Source organism: Orcinus orca, chromosome 18, assembly GCF_937001465.1.
Source record: "Orcinus orca chromosome 18, mOrcOrc1.1, whole genome shotgun sequence".
Classification (NCBI taxonomy): domain Eukaryota; kingdom Metazoa; phylum Chordata; class Mammalia; order Artiodactyla; family Delphinidae; genus Orcinus; species Orcinus orca.
In genome coordinates this window covers 55,743,166-55,755,495 of record NC_064576.1, presented here as the reverse complement: position 1 = coordinate 55,755,495, position 12,330 = coordinate 55,743,166, and the positions used below count along the sequence as shown (strand labels likewise).

Genomic DNA, 12,330 nt, shown 5'->3' with positions numbered 1-12,330 from the left:
TGCTGGACTTGGAGTACGTGAGATTTGCGTGTGCCCTTAGGAGTGGAGTCTCTGTTTCCTATAGCCCTCCACCTCTCTCAAATGCAAACCCTGCTGGCCTTCAAAGCGTGATGTTCTGGGGGCTTGTTTTCCTAGTGGAGGACCTCCAGGCTGGGGAGCCCACTGTGGGGCTCAGACCACTCGATCCTTGGGGAGAACCTCTGCAATTGTGATTATCCTCCCGTTTGTAGCTCACCTACCTGGTGGTGTGGGTTCTGACTATACCAATTCTCCATCCCTCTTACCTATCTCATTTCAGTTCCTTCTTTATATCTTTAGTTGTGGAAAATACTTTCTCCTAGTCTTCAGATCTTCTTCATAGATAGTTTCTCTGTAAATACTTATGATATTGGTGTGTCCATGGAAGCCGACGAGTTCGGGGCTTCCTACTCTGCCATCTTGGACACTCAAACCAGAATTAGCTTCTCTGTTACTGCCTCTGTCCCTTACTAGCTGTTGGTTTCCCTTTGCCCACGCATGATTAGCTCCACGGAAGTAGGGACATGCTATAATGCTTCATACCATTATACTTCTGGTGCCTAGCACACAGTAGGCACTCAGTAAATATTTGTGGAGTGAATGTTGTTAGACTTTTCTCCATAGTTTAGTTTCCATAACTGTGAGATCTAAATAATAATACAAACTTTACAGGTAGTTTTGAAGAATAAATATAAAATGATGTGTACAAAGTGCATTGCACATCCAATATACAGAAAACATGACTACATGGAAGCTGTAATTATTATTTTCCATATTCTGTGTCATTTAGAATCTTGATAAAGATTTTTGACATCCAGAAGGGAGGCTTCTTCATTGGGAGAAATAATGGTGACTAATTTTCATTAAGACTTTTTCACTAAGCACCATCTCTTGAGTAACTCAGAAATAGAGGACTTCCTCACCTAAAAGCCATAAAGTCCAAACTAACTGCATCACTGCAATTAGAAAGAATTTGTCCTACCCACAGTAATAAACTAGGACAGAAGCAAGAGAAACATGCTCTAGGAACTGACTTCCTACACGTAAATATTATTTACTATGATGATTGTTGTTTTAAAGTGGTACCTACTCTGGGCTTTTGGAATAAAAATGAAAGGCCTACAGTGGTGTTAAAAGTAGATGAGCAGAGACTGAACTGTTTGAGAGACGTACAGTCAGTTGTCACGGTAGCCAAAAACTTCCAAATAGATCCTTTCCTCCTGCCCAGATGTTTAATGTCTATAGTAACATGCCCTAGATGGTGACAGAGCCAGATGTGAATGTATAATACCATTTTTTTTTTTTTTTTTTTTTTTTTTTTTGTCCTCGACAGTTTAGAAAACCTTTTTAACGCTTAGGAAGAATTTAGCTGGGAGTAAGCAAGTGAGAATTTGGTAGAACATCTGTGTTTCTGAAGTTTGTGTTTTTGAGCTGTGTATGAATTGCCTTTTTAGATGAATGTATTAATTTCACACATTTTGAAGAGAAATTCATAAAACCAACTAATAAGAGTATATCTGGGAATCGAGGCTACAGAATTTAAAACTGTTGATATGAATCTTTTATTTTCTCATGTTATGGCTTAGGTACCAATTCAGGCTAATGACTGTTAAAGAAAAGAACACATTAATTTGCAAGTCACTCCTAAAGTTGACTGTTTTAAGAAAAGACCTTTGCCTTGATTATAGCTTTTCAGTAAGTGAAATTGTATGTACATATTTTTAAGTGTATTTTATTTTCGCAAGATTTTTTATTCTTATTTTATACAAGAAAGCTAGTGTTAGCCAACATTTTCCTGTGAAAATACCTCTGATGAAGGTAAAAAGTATAACCTCATCTTACCACTGACTCTATGACCTCATGAAAGAATGTTAACTGAGGGTCATAATACGTGTTCAAAGAACAGTTAACTTTTCTTGAGAAAAAAAATTGAATGTTCAGTTAATCTGCATGAAGACTAATGAACATGAAAGTCTAATACATAAAAGAAGTAAAGTATTTATTGCAGGTTTGTTTTATTTTTTTTTCTGGTGACTGGAGGGTGGAGGAGAATGAGGGACAATAAGGATTTTGTAAGCAGATCAGAGTCAGATAATCAGGGAGAAAGAAAAGAGTAGGAGAAACCGATGGGAAAAAATGTAACTAACTCCTCCTACCTGGTATTGCTCCTAGACCTTTACCTCATGTGGGTCCTTGTTCCCCTTCTCTCTCAACAGCCACATAAAATCCTGCTCGCTCAGCCCCATTGACCCAGGTATGCTTCTCTCCCCTTTCTAAGATACGCTTTTTTCCCCCAGCTGTGCAACCAGCCCCAGAGAGGCAGTGTGTCTCTGAGTCACCTGAGCTCCGTGCTGCTGCCTGCCTGCTGTCCACCCACCTCTCTTCACTTCTGACGATCTTCCTAGTGTCTGCAGGCTCTCCTGGGACGACTATCTCAAAGGGAAGTGCCTCTCAGGTAAGTCTTTTTCACCTCCCCTGTGGATCTTTGCGGATTTCAGTCTGATGATCTCTTTAAGCAGAAGTTGTCCTTTTAGGGCAATGCAGTTTAATAGAACTTCCTGCAGCCACAGAAATGTTCTGGGTCTGTGCTATCCAGTATGGTAGCCAGTAGCCACTTGGGGCTACTTGGACTTAAATTAATTAAAATGAAATACAATTAAATATTTATCTCCTTAGCCACACTACCCACATTTGAGGTGCTGAATTGTCACGTGCTGCTGGTGGCAGCTCAATTAGATGGTGCAGCTCTAGGGGAATCCCAGGTCTGGTGGGAATGGGCCGATTCTGGTCAAGTTCAGATGGGTGGAGAGAAGCCCCAGGGAACCATGGTCTCAGAGGAAAGCCATGGTGGATGCAAAGGTCCAGCAACTATCTGTTATCCAGGCTTCCTGGAGCAGGCTATCTTGAAGGGAGACTGGAGCAGGGCAATTCCATGGCCTCCACACGCCCCAGCTCCCAATAAACAGTGGTGTAGCCTCAAGTGTGGAATTTCGAGTTAGGCCTGCGTTTGTTGGAATGTCGGCTCCACCGGTAGTTAGCTATGGGACATAGGAAGTTACGTAAATTCACTCAAGCTTTGTTTCTTCATTTGTAAAATCAAGATGATAATACCTACTTGCCAGGACTGCGGTGTAAATTCAGTGAGGTGATAAACGGAAGGCAGCACAGTGCCTGGCATATCCTAACCACCTACTGTATCAGCCGGAAATTAGATGCTGTAGGTCCTGTGTGTCAGCCTCAGGCCCTGCTTCCTGCTTCTTAAAACAAAATACTGATTAGCCTTTTGAACTGAAGTACTAAACAAACAAGAGAATAATTCAGGAATTGTTGCTACATTGCCTGTAATTTTCAAACACATTATTTTATACAAATATAAGTCTCCTCATATGAAGATGCTGTTTTGAAGAATAATGTGTGTGCGCGCGTGCACGCGTGTGTGTGTGTACAGACTAATCTTTATTCACACTGTTAACGCCAGGCAGGTACTGGTAACAGTACATGTGGAAAGATGTCCTTGACCTCTGTTTGTGGACCCAAGTCAGCTGCTATTTTCATCACAGACATTCACACTTGCTCATGATTGAAATTGTCTGGTCCAAGGATCGTACTACATTCCTGCGGTCCGCATTCCAGGTTGCAAAGGGAGGAGAAATATTTTAAAGAGCAGATTGTCTGCACATCTTGGGAGTTTCTTCTGGCTTCTTTCCTTGCAATTCCACATACTTTCACCCACGCGAGAGCAAATGGGGTTGGTGTTGATGGGGCTCCGTAAGAGAGAATCAACTGGCTGACCTTGTAGAGATCCTGCTGGAACTTGAAGATATGAGAATCAGACTGTGGTCCAAATACGCAGATGGTTTCACCTACCTGAACTTCTAGTTTCAGTGTGCTTCCAAACTCCATCTCTCAGCTTCTGTGCAAAACAGATCATATGTTTTGACAAGAGGAGAAGGGGGAGGAGTTCAGATGACTAATATTTATGGACCATCCTCACTATGAATTGAGTTTTAAATAGTCAAGATCTTCCCCTGGAGGAAGGCTGACAAATTGTTTGAAAAGGGGTGCCTGTGTGTGCTGGAGTGGGGGAAAGCCACAGAAGTACAAATCCAAACGGGGCCTCAAGAGCGGGGCTTCCCCACCCTCCCTCTCTGATTCCTGCTAAGCAGGGAACATGTTCTGTAGCTCCTCCCAATTGACTTCACCTTCCAGATAAGTGTTGAAGGTTTTGAAGGGCTGCTTTTTTTATTTTAGGGACTCTGTCCCCTTCCCTGAAATCTGGGCTGTCTTGTGATTATTTCAACTAGTAGAGTACATCTGCTAAAAGAAAAGAGGCATCTCTTTTTTTAAAAAAAATTTATTTTAAGGGTTTCATTTTAAGGGTTTCACTACAGACAGGGTAACCAAGAGAAAGAAATTGGGGAATTTGTAGCTGACTCGGAGATTTGGAGGGGCCCTCCTATAGCGGTCTCCCAGACTCTCTCTCTGCTCACCCCATCCCCAAACAATTTTATTTCTGATCCAACAGTAGGTAAGGCTATGGAATTGTTTCTTTATTTTGGTCCTTTTCCCTGGAAGTATGTAGACCTGAAGGTGCATTCTGGGCAAAACAGTAGAATTCCTTTGCTGTCTGCGGAACTGTCGATCCACACAACCTGCCGGAAGGTAAGCAGGTGAGGAAGTCCCTCCAGGAAGCAGTCGCTACCAGACCCTAGACTGCTGCTCTCCTCTAAAACAATTTTAGCAAAAATTTTAAACCAAGTATACTAGCAGTTCTTGGAATTCGTTGGTATTTATTCTGTTAATATACGAAACACTAGCCAAATATTGTTACTGAGTAATTATTATGAGAGGTACTAATATTTTTGAGAATTTCAGTGATGTAGGACAGTGGTCTGCAAACTTTTTGGCACCAGGAACTGGTTTCATGGAAGACAGGTTTTCCATAGACCGGAGTGGGGTGGGGAATGGTTTCAGGATGATTCAAGCACATTACATCTATTGTGCACTTTATTTCTATTATTATTACATTGTGATATATAATGAAATAATTATACAGCTCACCATAATGCAGAATCAGTGGGAGCCCTGAGCTTGTTTTCCTGCAACTAGCTGGTCCCCTCTGGGGGTGATGGGAGACAGTGACGCCTGACGTGAGTTGCTTATGTCTAGTCTACTGCGTGATCTCGTGTTGGTTGCTGTCACTGCAGAAAACTCTGCTTCACAAAGACAGGATGTTGGAAATGGAAGCAGGCTTTTCAGTGCTTTTGTGGCAATCTCAGGATATTCCGCCTTGACTTTAATCCAGAAAGTATGGAGATTTGAAGTGTCTCACACATACTTTTAAGGCCACCGTCATTTGCGATCTCAAGCAGTTGATCCTCTTCTAGCACGGACAAAGTCGATTCACCTGGCTTATTCACAAATGGGTCACGGATCCATTCCCTCCCAGTTCGGGGATCTTTTGTGGTTGGGAAGTAATGCTCAGACTCTTTTGAAAGCTGCAGTAGGTGATAGAAAGAAGGCCCTGGCTCAGTCTCTTTCAAAATCTCTGCTACTGTTTGAAACATGTCACAAATCCCAGTGTTTACTCGTCACTCCCAGAATTCCAGTTTGGCTTTAAATGCTGCACTTTATCTGCTGACTTGAACACAGTTTTCATTCTCCCCTGAAGTGACAGATTGAGTTTGTTGAGCAGGTTGAATATGTCACACAAGTAAGCAAGTTTTGCGACCCATTCTGTGTCACTGAAATGTGCTGCCAGTGGTGACTGTTTTTCTAAACGAAATCTCTGGAGTGGCTCTTGGAACTCAAAAACTCTGGCCAGTGATCTCCCTTTAGAAAGCCATCTCACTGCTGTATATGAGAGAAGACGTGTGTGCTCTGCGTCCATCTCCTTACAGAGCCGCGCGAACAGACATGAATTAAGGGCATGCACATTAATGTGCTTGATAAATTTAATCACATCCCGTGAAATGTCGTTAAGTTCAGGTGACGTTTTTTGGCTAGCCAGCACTTCTCTATGGATGACACAGCACGCAGACTCACATTCAGAAGCGACCTCTTTGACTGGAGTAGTGAAACCAGTCATGGCAGCCACTCCATCTGTGCATACACTGACACAAAATGACCAATTCAGTCTTCCTGGTATGTAATCATTCAAAGACTTGAATAGTTCTGCAGCTGTGGTGTTGGTTGGTAACAAAAGTGCACATAACATATCCTCATGCACATCCTCCTGAAAAACGTATCGCACGAAACAAGCATTGTTGCCTTGTTGTGAACATTGGTAGACTCGTCAACCTGGATTGCGTACCACGGTGACTCATTAATCCTCTCTAACAGTTGTGCCTCAGTATCCTCTGCTGTTTCATCAGTTCCTCTAGTTATGGTATTAGCCACCTTTTGAACGGCAGCCTCTCCTAAAAGTTCACGACAAATGTCCTTGCAACAGGCAGCATCAACTCTTCACCAAGTAAAGGGCTTCTTAGCTTTAGCAATGCAGTTAGCCACTAAGAATGATGCTCTCAGTGCAGACACATTTGATGAAGTGGTGGCCTTCAATAATTGCTTCTGTTCTTTGTGCTCACATTTAAAAAAAAAAAAAAACTCCAGAGGCTTGTCTTTTAATGCAGGGTGCTTGGTCCCCATGTGGTGAAACAGTTTTGAAAGTTTCCAAATGGCTTCGCTGGATAGCTGGTCGCTGCATATTATACAAAGTGGGTTTGGAGAATGTGAATCACCCGTTGCAATGAACCCGTAAGTTAAGTAGGACTCTTGGCATTTTCTTTGAAATGCAACTTTCTTTTTGTTGGCAGTCGTAGAGTCTTCTGCTGTCTCCTCGTTGGGTCTTTCCCCTTTTTCAAAGAAGCTCTCCAGCAATGTTTGTTTTTTACTAATTTTGGCTAGGGTTAGCCTGAGGGCTTACCAAAACTGTGACTGAGACAAATGCGTGGTGCAGGAAAGAGGCACGATGGAAGTGGTAAATAGAATAATGGACAGGCCACGTACAGACTAAAATAAGTGTTGGATTCTGACTTAAAGCCTGCTACCAGGTGCAGCTGTACAATTGAAATACATCAACTCACTTGCCACTGTAGCCTGCCACCAGCTGCAGCTTAATTGTCACTTCCCACTCACTGATAGGGTTCTGATATGAGTCTGCAAGCAGTTGATTTATTATGGTCTCTGTGCAGTCAAACCTCTCTGCTAATGATAATCTGTATTTGCAGCCGCTCCCCAGTGCTAGCATCACTGCCTCAGCTCCACCTCAGATCATCAGGCATCAGATTCTCGTAAGGAGAGTGCAGCCTAGATCCCTCGCATGTGCAGTTCATGTGCTCCTGTGAGAATCTGATACTGCCACTGATCTGACAGGCGGTGGAGCTCAGGTGGTAATGCAAGTGATGGGGGGCGGCCGTAAATACAGATGAAGCTTTGCTTGCTCATCTGCCGCTCACCTCCTGCTGTGCAGCCTGGTTCCTAACAGGCCACAGACTGGTACCAGTCCATGACCCGGGGGTTGGGGACCCCCTGATGTAGAATATCAAGTAGAACTTTAAGAATTTCTGACATTGTTTTTGTGTGGGTGCCCGGCAAAGGAATAATTATTAGCAACTGCTACTTGAGATTGATTTTCGGAGTGCTGAAGCATTGTTGACTTTATCAGATCCAAATTTGACTTTCGGAGAGTTTGTGATAAAAAATAGCAGTTTTCGGACCTTTTCTCTGCAGAGAAAAATAGTAATCTGGCAAATACCAGTGCACCTTAAGTTGGCTTAATTGAGTCATGTAGGCTTTCTTTAGCAAAAGTCTAATTCCTTTCTTTTTAACTTCTTTTCTCCCTCCCTCCCTCCCTCCCTCCCTTCCTTCCTTCCATAATATATTTCATTAAGATTGCATTTTCAGCATAGAAACATCTATACCAATAACTTTTACATAATGATGTAAAACTTCAAAAATCCAACCAATGGGGATATATGTATACATATAGCTGATTCACCTTGTTATACAGCAAAACTAACACAACACTGTAAAGTAATTATACTCCAATAAAGATGCTAAAAATAAATAAATAAATGTTAAAAATATGTAAATAAATAAAAATGCAACCAAACTATGAGAAATTAACTTAAATCACATACTAATAGATACACTTATGTTCTGTTATTTACAAGAGTAAATCAAGTAGTCTATCCCTTAAATGTTTTTTTCCCTAGGATTTTGTTTTTCATTTTATGTGTATTTGTTTTTATTAAAACAGCGATAGTATTTTTAATAACCTATGAATAAAACCACATGAATCTTCCCAGAAGTTACTTAGTCACACATTTTTACCTGTCTCAGACACTCAAGATGTTAAATTAATACAAATATACTAAGTTATGTTTATAAGTACTGAATGTTTCAGGAAACATTGATCAGCTGACATACAGCCACAAAAGTCTTAAATCTAGAAGTCACGTACGTTTAAATAGATATCTAATCACAAGACATTGTACTGGTACATTTCCTTGGATGCCTTTCACATTTCATATCTGTCCAAAAGAGGTTCAGATGATTTTTTTCCCTACTGAGATGAATGATTAAAAACTTGCCGGCCATATACTGTGAAAAATACATAGAGAGCATTGTGATAATTAGGAGTAATTAGTCTAGAAGAAGCTCCAGGAAGCTTTTTGAAGTGGTCGGAACGTCGCCCCAGTCACCTCCATCGAGGAGCTTGTGTGGTGGGGGTGCGGCGCCCCAGGGAGAAGGTGACGCCAGGCAGATGCGGGGCTTCTTGGGAGGACTTCAAAGCCAAAGCTTGTCTGTTCATTTCAAAGGTTCCTTGGGAAGTGTTACCTGAGACTTTTATGAGCCCAAACCTTGACTATCCTTTGGCAGGATTTGTGGCTGGAACCTATAAGATGTGCCTTTAAGTCTGAGGAAAGATGCAGGTCGGGGGGAATCAAAGACATACCTGGCCGAGTCCCCAGTTTTGCCCAGGGTTTGCCACTCACTCCCTTCCACAGTGCTTTTTTAGGATTTTAATGAAATATTTTATGCATGTAATGAATAATACGTAACATGTATTTACATTATGAGGAATAGTAGAACAGCAGCTGTGTGTGTCACAGCTTAAGAAATAGAACTACAGCGAGAGACCTTCAAGATGGCAGAGGAGGAAGATGTAGAGATCACCTTCCTCCCCACAGATACATCAGAAATACACCTACATGTGGAACAACTCCTACAGAACACCTACTGAACGCTGGCAGAAGCCCTCAGACCTCCCAAAAGGCAAGAAACTCCCCATGTACCTGGGTAGGGCAAAAGAAAAAAAGAAAAAAAAGAGACAGAAGGATAGGGATGGGACCTGCACCTCAGGGAAGGAGCTGTGAAGGAGGAAAAGTTTCCACACACTAGGAAGCCCGTTCACTGGCGGAGACAGGGGGTGGGCGGGGGGTGAGCTCCGGAGCCACAGAGTGGAAACTTGAGATGACTAGGACATTAAGCGTGCTGTTTTTTCTAGAGTGGACTTGCCAGTGCTTCAGCTGGGCATCAGGGAGTACTGAAAACTTAGGAGAATTATTTGGACTGGGGTTTTCTGACAGCCGAAGTGTAAATTTGAAGTGCACACTTAAGTGAGATCTGGTCTCCTGTTGTAGATGCTAAGGGGAGACTATTATATTATTATCTTCATTATTATCATTTTTCTAAATCCTCGGAGTGGCAGGGACAAGTAGGCTTCCTACCTGTTTCCTCTGCAGAGGGAATAGTGTTCACTTTCTCTGAGGGTGAGGTTCCATCCAGTACAAATTGAATTTAGGAATCTCAGGTTTAACCTCCCTCTCTCTCTATCCCATTAATATCCAAGGCTGTGGGAACCTAGTTCCAGTCACTTCTCCTCAGGGAAGCCTCAGCTTCAAGCTTTTACCATTCTGATTTTAGTATGTGGATTCCATCTTTTGTTCATTTCCCTTGTTTCCTGGTGAGCTCAGCAATGTGTTTATATGTGAGTTAGTTACAATTTATCCAACACGCAGGTGTTTTTTGACAGGAGAGCTTTCCTAAATGTTTAGTCCACCAATGGTTGGAAATACAAGTCTGGCCCAGTGCTCAGTGCCTTTAAAATACCACTTCATCCCATGTCCAGCAAGTGCACTATAGTTGACACACCAAGACTTTCATATTGGAACACCCGTATTTGAATCTCATCCATTGGTTTTAAAATTTTGCAGTTAGATCTGGGGTTGGGATGGAATGGAGGGTTAGAGTGAGAAAGACCCTGCATCCTCACATCTGCATCACCGGAGGAGCCTTGTTTTTATCATTTATTTATTGAGATTCTCAGTAGAATTTTCACTGTAAGAAGAAAATCTGGAAACCTGTGCAGTCAGTCTCATGCACTGATGAGGAAATTGGAGCCCAGAAGCCACATCTCTAGAGGGTGTGGGACACGGAGCTCAAGGAAGATTTTCAGCTTCACGTTTCAGCCTCACTTTCCTCACATCAGAGTAGTAGGCCCTATTCTACAGATCATACTGATTCATATTGCAGGTTTGTATTTTGATCTTATTCTTTATACTTTTAATTGATGTGTGGATTTTTCAGCCTTACTCACAGCAGAGGAAAGGAAACAAGGTATAAGCATTAGTTTGATTACTGATTATTATTACCGAATAAAAGAAATAGAGCTCTAGAGGGATAATGTGACTTTTTTGATCTGATAGTGAATGAGCTAAGACTGTGGTCCAGATTTTTCCACTCCAGATCCACTCGCTTATACATCTTATTTTAATGAGATAATATTAAATCTATCCTTATAGTATGTCAAAATTTTTTTTCTAATATATATGCTTCAATTTTATCAGGTCAGTATGAGAAAGTGAAATGAACTTAATTTAATTAAATGAATAGAAACATACTTAATCTGGATTGAGATTTTTTCCCAGGAGTGAATTAGGAATGAAATTTTTTGTTTATCTCGTCCCATTTCACTTCAGAAACATAATTTGGACCTTTGTTTCCATTGCCTTATCAGAAAGGAAGATTAACTAAAAAAGAGTTCTCTGCTCTCAACTCTGTCTTTCTCATTGTAGACTTAAATGGAAAAAATACACAGAGGTTAATCAAATTGGAGGATAACTCCTAAGACTATTTCTACATGGTCTGTCTAAATCATTATTTCTGGTGTTTGTGGCTCCTGAAATGAAGTTGTATCAACTGATAGTTAAAGAATGTATTTATTTTTACTTGGAGTTGAATTGTTACCCACATAAATATATAGCACATATTTAAAAGTGAAGAAAACTGCTAGGGAACTTCGTGAAGCTCTGATTTGAGTCTAATGGTTGCAGTGATCGAGTGGAACATCAACTCGAGATGAACTGTGCTGTCAGTGCATCAGACAGTTCTTTGCAGAAAGTGTGAATTTTTTTTATTCTAGAAATAAAATACTGATAAATTATCCTAGCCATCGTATAGAATGGAATTGACATATAAATATTCTGTAGGTAAAAAGTCATTCTCACCCTGTTACTCAGGGATATGAGTCAGCAATATAGGACTGTTATCAAAAAGGCCAACATTATCTGGGTTGTACTAACCAGAATGTAACACACAAGAATCATGAAATAATTCACTCACTGTGTTAAACATTGATAAAGCCCATATTAGAGTCTAACTTGCATTTCCATATTTTAAGCACAATATTAGGAAATTTGATATGGGCCAGAGAAAAGGGGTGGAAATTATTTGAAAGTACAAAAACTTATCTGTGCTGTAAACCGAAAGAAAGCAGAATTCTTTATAACCAAGAAGGAAAAGTGAAGACCTGGTGTAAGTAGTTTTGAGTAGGTCTCATCTATAGCAGAACTGAGACTGACAGAGTCTCTTGTCCGAAGTCTATCTTTTAAGGTAAAGTTCTTGCACTAGAAGAAGTGGCCCTGATGCCAGGGTTGATTGTTCTTGTATCACTTCTCAAATGTAGCACCTGTTCACTGAGATTAAAGGGGTATGAGGGCATTGGTGTCTTACTGAGTCACTTCTCAATGTAATTCCAAAGCCAAATGTGAGCCAAAACTAGGAGAAAGATAGGGCAGGCGTAAGTCAGAGGCCATGAGAAGGGAAGGCTTGTCCCTCCTGTTGGTTCTGAGTGAGGGCTGGGCTAGGCACTGAGAAAGAGATGGAGAGAGGCCTCAGCCTTCAAGGAAGTCGTTGTTGAGAACTTGCCAACACAGTTGGTTCAGTATTGAAAGATATGTAGGAGTTTGCCACTTCGTCAAGTAGTGAGGGAACATCAGACAGAGAGTAAAGATGAAATACCAAGTA

At 41.3% G+C, this 12,330-nt stretch overlaps 1 protein-coding gene across 10 annotated transcripts in view; it reads left to right on the top strand.

Moving 5' to 3' along the window:
• Positions 1-12,330, top strand: part of ENOX1 (ecto-NOX disulfide-thiol exchanger 1) — a 609,533-nt gene that overhangs the window by 200,067 nt on the left and 397,136 nt on the right. For all 10 annotated transcript variants that reach the window (XM_049701217.1, XM_049701216.1, XM_049701215.1 and 7 more), the window contains one exon: positions 2,316-2,473. The gene's annotated coding sequence lies outside the window, so the exon portion shown is untranslated. The remainder of the gene's footprint in view (positions 1-2,315; positions 2,474-12,330) is intronic.